Source organism: Cebus imitator, unplaced genomic scaffold (genome assembly GCF_001604975.1).
Source record: "Cebus imitator isolate Cc_AM_T3 unplaced genomic scaffold, Cebus_imitator-1.0 Scaffold87, whole genome shotgun sequence".
Lineage (NCBI taxonomy): Eukaryota > Metazoa > Chordata > Mammalia > Primates > Cebidae > Cebus > Cebus imitator.
Genome location: NW_016107402.1, coordinates 6,442,191 through 6,452,703, shown reverse-complemented (window position 1 = coordinate 6,452,703; position 10,513 = coordinate 6,442,191). Strand labels below are relative to the sequence as shown.

The 10,513-nt window shown below is 45.3% G+C and overlaps 1 protein-coding gene and 1 long non-coding RNA gene across 4 annotated transcripts in view; one reads left to right on the top strand and one right to left on the bottom strand.

Moving 5' to 3' along the window:
- The window catches only part of LOC108308779, a 6,584-nt gene extending 4,680 nt beyond the window's left edge, over window positions 1–1,904 (bottom strand). Inside the window, exon 1 of the long non-coding RNA XR_001827046.2 lies at window positions 1,565–1,904. This is a non-coding gene — a long non-coding RNA (uncharacterized LOC108308779). The remainder of the gene's footprint in view (window positions 1–1,564) is intronic.
- A 25-nt stretch (window positions 1,905–1,929) lies between these two features.
- Window positions 1,930–10,513, top strand: part of TAF12 (TATA-box binding protein associated factor 12) — a 47,789-nt gene continuing 39,205 nt past the window's right edge. Inside the window, exon 1 of one of the 3 annotated variants that reach the window (XM_017534761.1) lies at window positions 1,930–2,090. The gene's annotated coding sequence lies outside the window, so the exon portion shown is untranslated. Of the gene's footprint in view, window positions 2,091–2,141; window positions 2,161–10,513 lie in introns of those variants that run through there. The other 2 variants (XM_017534760.2, XM_017534762.1) reach the window with 2 other exon arrangements.

The following is a 10,513-nucleotide window of genomic DNA, read 5'->3' as shown; positions in this document are numbered from 1 at the left end:
TCTCAAAAAAAAAAAAAAAAAAGGAAAAATCATCTACCTGGGAGGCTGATGTGGCTCACTTAAACACAGGAGTTTGAGGCTGCAGTGAACTATGATTGTGCCACTGATGACAAAGTGAGACCCTGTCTCATTTAATAATCACCATAATTTCACCGTTCTCCCAATACCTTCCCATTGTATACTGAATAAAATCTCAAGGGCCCATCATAGTCTAGTCTAAAAGGTCCAGACTAGAACAAACCCCTGCCTACCTCTCCAAACTCACTGTCTTTCCCGGTTACCGAAGCTCCCCACCACCTTGGCCTTCTTGGTCCTTGAATAAGTTCTTTCCTTACTGAGGACCATGGCTCAGTCCCTTAGCTAGCTAGATAAGTCTGGCTTATTCTGGTATTCTCCCCTTTTACCCTTTTGTGCAGTTGCTAATCGTCTGTTTCCCACTCTAGGTTGCAAACTTTTTTTTTTTTGAGATGGAGTCTCCCTCTGTCACCCAGGCTGGACTGCAATGCAGTGGTGTGATCATGGCTCATTGCAACCTCTGCCTCCTGGGTTTAAACAATTCTGTCTCAACCTCCTGAGTAGCTGGGATTACAGGCATGCGCCACCATGCCCGACTAATTTTTTCTTGTATTTTTAGTAGAGACTGGGCTTCATATTGACCAGGCTGGTCTCAAACTACTGACCTTGTAATCTGCCCGCCTCGGCCTCCCAGAGTACTGGGATTACAGGCACTGCACACAGCCCAGGTTGCAAACTTTTTAAGGACCAGGATATCATCTGTCTTAGACACCAGTTATGTACTCATCACATAGCAAAAGGCTTGGCACACAAGACTCAATGAACACTTGTCAAATGAATGTATATACATTCAACCTGGGTCTTAAAAAAGAGGTATAGGCTTTCAATAACAAAAAGTGGTATGCCAGACCCTAAAAAGAATGGAGAGCAGTGGCAGGGAAATAAGGCTAGGAATACAGCTTGGAGCCCAGTGTTCATGAGGACTTGAATCTGAGAATTTGGATTGGGTGGCAGTGAAGAGCGTGGACTGGGTGGCAGTGAAGAGTGTGGATTGGGAGTGTGGTAGGATGAGGATTAGGAAGATATAAAGACAGGGCAGGATGCCGCACCAATTTGGGCAGTTCCTCATGATTCCTGCTGGCAGATACTGTGGCTCACTCGGGGCTGTCACAGCTCTTTATAAATTTTTTGGTGTGTTTGTGGTTTCTTCTCCGACTTACTGTGAACCTCACAGATGCTGGAATTGTTCTTGCTTGCATGCCTAACATTCCAGCCTGGACAAGTAAAAAATACAGCAGTTCTCATCAAGCATTTGACAACTGAAAAACTGAAAGCATTAGAGATTGCTACAGGACAGGCTCTGGCGTAGGAGTGAGTTCTGAGTTCAAGCTGAGGCTCTGCTCCTATTAGCTAGAACTTTGCTTAATCACTCACAGGTCTCCTCTGATTAAATGGCGTAACGGAGGAGATAAGAGGATTAGCATAATTCCTGGCAAACAGTAAGCATTCAACTGTATTGTTGAATTGACAGTTCACAGGCACAATCAACCAATCTCTCTCTTCTCCCAGTTCTTGTCCTGCCAGCTTCCTCGTTGAGGTCGAACAGGGTGTCTATGGGGTAATGTGTCCCAGATGATATCCCGGTCCTGACACCATGACAAAGACACCAACCAAAAATGGCGACCTCAAAGCCATCCGAGGGCGTCAATTACCCGTCCTGCTACCGATAGATAAATAAGCAGAGTCGGGAGGAGAAGCTAGGGAAGGATTCTTAACGCTGGAGTGGACTACGCAGAGCTCGCTCATGTTGCCACTCAATCACAAGCAGTTAAAAGAGCAAGCTGCAGGGTCTAGCTACATACAGCCCAATACGGCCACCACGTGTCGAGGGGCAGTCTGCGCCTGCGCTAGCGAGGCGCGCGCCCGCCTGCCGGAAGAGCCGCGCGTTTCCGGGTTGGAGGCGGGGAGCGGTGCCGGAAGTAGTCGGGGAGGGCCGCGCAGTCGGACCGGCTGCTGAGACGAACGCTACACTGGGGCAGTCTCCGCATATCATGGGGAGATAGACGCTGCTGCCTGTGAGTCTTGGGCCCTGGCAGTTGAGGAACAAGAGCGGGAGGAGGGAGTCAGGACCCAGACCTACAGTGGGTCAGTGTTGGAAGGTCCAGGTTGTGAACGAGATGGGGCTGTGAGGATTCAGGCTCTCGGCAAGGGACCGACTGAGAGGATCGGGCTCGGAGAAGACGCGGCTGTGGGGACCCGGGCTCTAGACGGGACTTAGGGAACGGGATTGGATGTGAGTTCTCCAGCATCTGAGGGAAAGCGGTCTGAGAGGAACAGGGTTATGAGAACCCGCGCTCCTGAGAGGAGAGGGTCGGAAAGGAATGGGGCGTGAAGACGGGCTCCGGAGAGGTAAAAGTGGAGCGGTGAGGACTTGGGCTCTAAGAGGCAGAAGCGGGACAGTGAAGACCCGGGCTCTTAAGGATTCAGAAACGGGGCAGCGAAGACTTAGGTTCCTGAGGGGCAGAAGCAGACAGAGAAAACTTGAGTTTAGAAGGGAACAGAAGCGGGCAGTGAAGGCTGGGGCTTCTGTGGGGACGGGATCCGGGCTTTAAGACTCCGAGTTCCTGAGTCTCAGAACAGGGCTGTGAGCACCCGAGCTCCTAAAAGCCTTGGATCTAAGGGACCATGGATGTGAGATCAGCCCACAAAGTAAAGGGAAAGGTCTTGGAAAAGATTCAGTGATCCATTTTTTCTCGTATTCTCTGAACCCAGAGGGATAAAGGACATATCAGGGGAAGACAACTTCTCCTTCGCGCTGCCTACTTGGCTCTTGGCAGGCTTTTCTTGTGTCAGATACTCAATCTAGGAAGCCCACATGCAAACATCTTCATTTTCTACTTCATTCTTGGGAATCAGATGTGAAGTTGAAAACAGTTGAAACTCAGTTATGTACTTAATAAGTGCTTTAAATCCCATTCCACTCAACCCTGAATGAGCACAGATCTCTGCATCTCAAATAAAAGAATGTCAGTGATGGAAGGGTCCCCAAAGATCATCTCTTAAAAACCATTTTACATTTAAAGAGGCTGTTTCAAAGAGACTTAGGATCACAGTGAGGCAATGGTTAGTTAGATCATAATTTTAATACAGTACCCTTCTATATGTAGCAAATGAGATGCTTGGTTAATGTGCCTTAAATAAATGCTTCTAGAATGTTTGCTTTATCTTCAAGCTCAGGAGGAAATTTTTTAAGGCAGGGTCTCTGTCACCCAGGTTGAAGTGCAGTGGCTCAGTCTTGGCCACGGCACCCTCAACCTCTTTGGCTCAAGCAATCTTCCCACCTATACCTCGTGAGTAGCTTGAATTACAGGCATGTACCACCACACCCTGTTAATTTTTAAATTTTTTGTAGAGACAGGGTCTCACTATATTGCCCATATTGCCCAGGCTGGTCTCAAACTCCTAGGTGCAAGCGATCCCCTCCCACCTTGGCCTCCCAAAGTGCTGAGATTACAGGCATGAGTCACCTCGCCCCCTCCTCCAGTTTTGTTTGTTTTTGAGACAGAGTCACCCAGGCTAGAGTGCAGTGGCAAGATCTTGGCTCACTGCAATCTCTACCTTCCTGGTTCAAATGATTCTTCTGATTCTTCTGCCTCAGCCTACCGAGTAGCTGGAATTACAGGTGTGTGTCACCACACCCGGCTAATTTTTGTGTTTTCAGTAGAGACGGAGTTTTGCCATGTTGGTCAGGCTGGTCTCGAACTCCTGACCTCAAGTGATCTGCCACCGTCAGCCTCCCGAAGTGCTGGGATATAGGCGTGAGCCACTGTACCTGGCCCAGTTTTTATTTCCAGTAAAAACTGGAAATTTTTACAGTTTCTGACAGTTTGCATGTTGTTAATGTATTGACATCAGTATAGTGAATGTCACTTAATAGTAAGGAAATCTTAATTTTTATTTTTGTATTTTTGAGACAGGGTCTTGTTCTGTTGCCCAGATTGGAGTACAGTGGCATCATCATAGTTTGCTGCAACCTATATTCTTGGGCTCAAGCACTCCTCCTGTGTCAGCCTCCTAGGAAGGTGGGAATACAGGCATGAGCCACACACCTAGCTAATTTTTTTTTTTTTTGAGACAGTCTCGCTCTGTTGCCTAGGCTGGAGTGCAATGTTGTAGTCTCAGCTCACTGCAACCTCTGCCTCCTGGGTTTGAGCAATTCTCCTGCCTTAGCCTCCCAAGTAGCTGGGATTACAGGCGCCCGCCACCACGTGTGGCTAATTTTTGTATTTTTAGTAGAGATGGGGTTTCACCATGTTGACCAGGCTCGTCCTGAACTCCTGACCTTGTGATCCGCCCACCTCAGCCTCCCAAATTGCTGAGATTACAGGGGTGAGCCACACCGCCCGGATGGCACCCAGTTAATTTTTAAATTTTTTTATAGAGACAGTGTTTGGCTGTGTTACCTAGGCTGGTGTTGAATTTTTGGCCTCAAGTGATCCTCCTGCCTTGGCCTCCCAAAACGTTGGGATTATAGGCATGAGCTACTACTACACCTGGCTGGAACCTTTAAATAAAGCTCCGTGTTATTTGTTTATTTAACAAGCTGTTTGGAAAGTCATAAATAAGTGTGTCCTATATTTTTAATACAAGCATTTATTAGAGATGGCCACTTATGGGTAAGGATGGTGGGGAGACTTGCACTGGTCACTTCCTTCAATATAACTATCTTTTTCTGAAACCTACTCAGATTAACTAAGCACAGCTTAAGCACTTTCAAGTATTCTATCATTTAATTATCACAGCCCCACAAGTTAGATATTGTCAGTCCTGTTATACAGATAATGAAATAGGTTTAGAGAGGTTAAATACTTTGCCTGAAATCACACAGTACTGAGTGACCCAATCCCAGTTATGTGTGCCTCTGAAACTTTTTTCTACTTTTCTTTTTTTATAATTTTTTTTGTTTGTTTTTTGTTTTTTGTTTGTTTTTTTTAAAGACTGAGCTTCACCATGTTGGTCAGGCTGGTCTTGAACTCCCGACCTCAGGTGATCCGCCCGCCTTGGCCTCGAAAGTGCTTGTATTACAGGCGTGAGCCACTGCACCTGGCCTCTTATTTTTTTAGAGATGGGATTTCACGATGTTGGTCAGGAGGCTGGTCTCAAACTCCTGACCTCGTGACCCACCCACCTCAGCCTCCCAAAGTGCTGGGATTACAGGTGTGAGCACTGCTACCAGCCACTTTTCATTTTTTTTCATTCAATGCATCATTGAATGAAAGCATCCCTTCCTTAAGGCTCCTCTAAATGTCCAAGAACCAGAATTTATCAGGATACTTATATATTGTGGCATTTGAGGAGAATTAAATTGTTTTCACAGAAGCATAGATCATTCAAGATAGAAAAATGGGAACTTTGTAGAGCTTTTCCTTGTAATATAGTAAGACATTTAATTTTAGATTTAGGAGACCAAGAAAGACTAATTTGGACTGGGCTTGGTGGCTCATGCCTGTAATCCCAGCACTTTGGGAAGCCAAGGCCGGTGGGTCACCTGAGGTCAGGAGCTGGAGACCAGCCTGGCCATCGTGGCAAAACCCCTACTAAAATTAGCCAGGCATGGTGGACTAATTTTCTACTAAAAATACAAAAGTTAGCTGGGCATGGTGGCGCATGCCCAGAGTCCCAGCTACTCTGAAGGCTGGGGTTGAAGAATTACTTGAACTCTGGAGGTGGAGGTTCCAATGAGCCGAGATTGTGTCACTGCTCTCCAGCCTGGATGACAGAATGAGACTCCATCTAAAAAAAAATAATAATAATTTGAAAAACAAGGGCTTACATTTGATTAACTTTGCAGTAAATTATAGCATGAACTAGATGTTTGAGGGAATTGGGCTTAGTTAAAACTACTATTTTTTTTCCCCAGGGTTAGTCTGTACTATTTGCAAGCACCTATACTATATACAAATGATCAAAACTTACACCAACTTATAAGGGAAAGCATACCCACGTCACCACTTCAAAGTACTTGATGGTTTAATTAATGATAATTTATTCCTGAGTTAACACCCTTACCTATACTTGAAAAATGTATTTTCTTTCATTTGTGGCTCTAGCATTTGACTTATAATAGGACTTCAGAATACCCAATCAGAAAATCATTATGTTATAATTAGAGCAGATAGGAACATAGGACATACAACCTTTTTATTTATTTTTATTTTATTATTATTATTTTTTTGAGACGGAGTTTCGCTCTATCCCACAGGCTGGAGTGCAGTGGCTCAATCTTGGCTCACTGCAACCTCTGCCTCCTGGGTTCAAATGATTCTCCTGCCTCAGCCTCCTGAGTAGCTGAGATTACAGGCACGCATCACCATGCCTGGCTAATTTTTGTATTTTTAGTAGAGACGGGGTTTCAGCATGTTGGTCAGGCTGGTCTCGAACTCCTGAGCTCGTGATCCACCCACCTCGGCCTCCCAAAATGCTGGGATTATAAGTGTGAGCCACTGTGCCCAGCCAACATATTACCTTTTTTTTTTTTTTTTTTTTTTTGAGACAGAGTCTTGCTCTGTCGCCAGGCACCAGGCCGGAGTGCAGTGGCGCAATCTTGGCTCACTGCAACCTCTGCCTCCTGGGTTCAAGTGATTCTCCTGCCTCAGCCTCCTGAGTAGCTGAGATTACAGGCGTGCATCACCATGCCTGGCTAATTTTTGTATTTTCAGTAGAGATGGGGTTTCACCATGTTGGTCAGGCTGGTCTCAAACTTGTGACCTCGTGATCCACCGGCCTCAGCCACCCAAAGTGCTGGGATTACAAACGTGAGCCACCGTGCCCAGCCAATGAATTACCTTTTTAAAAAAAATAGAAATGGAGGCTGGGTGTGGTGGCTCACGCCTGTAATCCCAGCACTTGGGGAGGATGAGGCAGGCAGATCACTTGAGATCAGTAGCTTGAGAACACCCTGGCCAACGTTGTGAAACCCTGTCTATGCTAAAAATACAAAAATCAGCTGGGTACAGTGGCGGGCACCTTTAATTCCAGCTACTCAGAAGGCTCTGGCAGGAGAACCGTTTGAACCCAGGAGGTGGAGGTTGCAGTGAGCTGAGATCACACCACTGCACTCCAGCCTGGGCAGCAGAACAAGACTCTGTGTTAAAAAATAAAAGATTAGGCCAGGCGCCGTGGCTCACTTCTGTAATCCCAGCACTTTGGGGGGCCAAGATGGGCAAATCACAAGGTCAGGAGATTGAGACCATCCTGCCTAACATGGTGAAACCCTGTCTCTACTAAAAATACAAAAAATTAGCCAGATGTGGTAGCACGTGTCTGTAGTTGCAGCTACTCCCGAGGCTGAGGCAGGAGACTCACCTGAACCTCGGAGGTAGAGGTTGCAGTGAGCCGAGACTATGCCACTGCACTCCAGAGTGAGACTCCGTCTCAAAAAAATAAAAATAAATAATAATTAAAAATAAATAAAACATTAAAATAAAATACAAAAATTAGCTGGATGTGGTAGACACCTGTCTTCCCAGCTTCTTGGAGGCTGAGGCAGGAGAATCCCTTGAACCCAGGAGGTGGAGGTTGCAGTGACCCGAGATCACGCCACTGCACTACAGCCTGAGCGATGAGAGAGACTTCATCTCCAAAAAAATAAAAATAAAAATAAATAAATATGCTTTATTAGGAAAATAAAAAAAGAAAAGAAAAATAATAAAAACTGTTAGGAATGGAGTCTCACTACATTGCCCAGGCTGGTCTTGAACTCCTGTTGTCAAGCGATCCTTCTGCCTCTGCCTCCTGAAGTGCAGGGGCTGGGATTATAGGCATGAACCATGACACCTGGCCAAGACATATTACTTTTTTTTTATTATTATTTTTTGCTCTTGTTGTCTAAGCTGGAGTGCAATGGCAAGATCTCAGCTCACCGAAACCTCTGCCTCCCAAGTTCAAGTGATTCTCCTACCTCAGCCTCCCAAGTAGCTGGGATTACAGGCCCCTGCCACCACACCTGGCTAGACATATTACTTTTGATTGGAGTTCTTTTTGGAAAGCCCGAAAATATTTTGTAGGCACTACATCAGCAACATTTACAGGTTGCACTGTGAAACAGGTGTGTTGGAGGCAGACAGACTTTGAAATCTCTATGTATAGACTTATACATAGATCTCATCACTACAAAAAAATCTCTGTGTCAGACAGGGAGGGTAAAGAGGGCAAAAAAAAAAAAAGAAAAAGAAAATCTTACACTGTTTTTTTTTTTTTTTCTTTTCTTCTTACACTCATTTTTAATGCTGAAAGGGACTTTAGAATTTGCTTGGTCCAGCCAAGCGTGTTGGTTCAGGCCTGTAATCCCAGCACTTTGGGAGGCTGAGACAGGCGGATCATGAGGTCAGGAATTCAAAACCAGTCTGACCTACATGGTGAAACTCCATCTCTACTAAAAATACCGAAATTAGCTGAGCGTGGTGGCGAGCACCTATAGTCCCAGCTACTCCAGAGGCTGAGGCAGGAGAATCACTTGAACCTGGGAGGCAGAGGTTGCAGTGAGCCAAGATTTTGCCACTGCATTCCAGCCTGTGCGACAGAATGAGACTCCATCTCAAAAAAAGAATTTGCCTGGTCCAGCTCCTAATTACAGATGTGGAAACTGACCAAAGATTGCACCCAGCCCTCTTGATTTGGATTTTGTACAGTACCTCTCATCAGCCTCCTGCTGACAACTTGCTGCTACCATTATTTTTTTCAATCCACCATTCTTTTGCTAATCTCTGAAGTCATAAGAATACTTATATTGTGCCAACAACACATGGATATGTGTGCTGGGTTAGTAGCAGGATGGATGAAACACTGGCATTTCTTGAGAGATGGGGTCTTGCTTTATTGTCCAGGCTGGAGGATGGTGGCTAGCCACAGTCCTGATCATAAGGCACTGCAGTCTCTCATTCCTAGGCTCAAGTCATTTCATCACCTCAGACCCCATAGAAGCTGGGACTATATGTGTGCTATTGAGCGGTACTGTTGATTTTTTTTTTTTTCCTTGAGACAGGGTTTTGCTTTGTCACCCATGCTTGAATGCAGTGGTGCCATCGCATCTACTGCTTCAACCTCCTGGGCGCAAGCAATCCTCCATCTCTACCTCCCAAGTAGCTGAGACCACAGGTGCATGCCACCAAGCCTGGCTAATTTTTTTATTTTTTTTTCATGGTGACGAGATCAGGGACAGAGGGAAGAATTTATTTTATTTTATTTTTTTATTTTACTGTAATAGTCTGTTTTCCGAATATTAAAATATATATATATATATATATATGGTGACGAGATCTCACTATGTTGCCCAGATGGGTCTGAAACTCCTAGGCTCATGTGATCCTCCTACTCAGCCTGCCAAACTGTTAGAATTATATGTATGGGCCGGGCATAGTGGCTGTCGCCTGTAATCCAAGCACTTTGGAGGCCAAGGTGGGTGGATCACCTGAGGTCAGGAGTTCAAGACCAGCCTGACCAACATGGTGAAACCCCGTCTTGAAAAAAAAAAAAGAAATATATGTATGAGCCACTGAGCCCACCGTGTACTTCATTATTAACTTCAGTTTTTCAGATGAGAAAATTGAGGCATAAAGAGTATATGTAACTTGCTCAATACAGCTAAAAAGTTGCACAGTTGATATTTAAACCCAGATACTGCCACCATAGTTCATATTCTTGACCACTGTACTGTATACTATACTACCTTTTATTGTTGTTGTTAGAGAGAAGATCTTTCTGTGTTACCCAGGCTGGTCTCGAACTCCTGGTCTCAAACAATCCTCCCATGTTGGCTTCTCAAAGTTCTGGGATTACAGATGTGGGCCCCCACATGTAGCCTATACTGCCTTTTTGATAAGTCAAAACCACCTGGAGCCTCAACTAACCAAGCCTATCATTAATTTCAAACTGGAAAAAATCTTGCACTTCTGTTTTTTCTTTTAAGTTTATTTATTTAGCCTGGGAAATATAAGCTCATTTATTTTTTATTTATTTTTTTTTAAAGGTAGGGTTTCACCATGATGGCCAGGCTGGTCTTGAACTCCTGACCTCAGGTGATCCACCCACCTCGGCCTCCCAAAGTGCTAGGATTACAGGTGTGAGCCACTACGCCCGGCCCATACATGTAATTCTCATTTAGATACATTTAGAAGCCAGAGAGGAAAGGAAACAGCCAGGTAGAAAAACCAGTGATTGGCCAGGCACCGTGTCTCACGCCAATAATCCCAACACTTTGGGAGGCCGAGGTGGGTGGATCATGAAGTCAGGAGTTTGAGATCAGCCTGACCAGGATGGTGAAACCCTGTCTCTACTAAAAATACAAAAATTAGCAGGGCGTGGTGGTGGGCGCCTATAATCCCAGCTACTTGGGAGGCTGAGGCAGAGAATTGCTTGCATCTGGGAGGCAGAGATTACAGTGAGCCGAGATCACGCCACTGCACTCCAGCCTTGGTGACAGAGTGAGACTCTGTCTGAA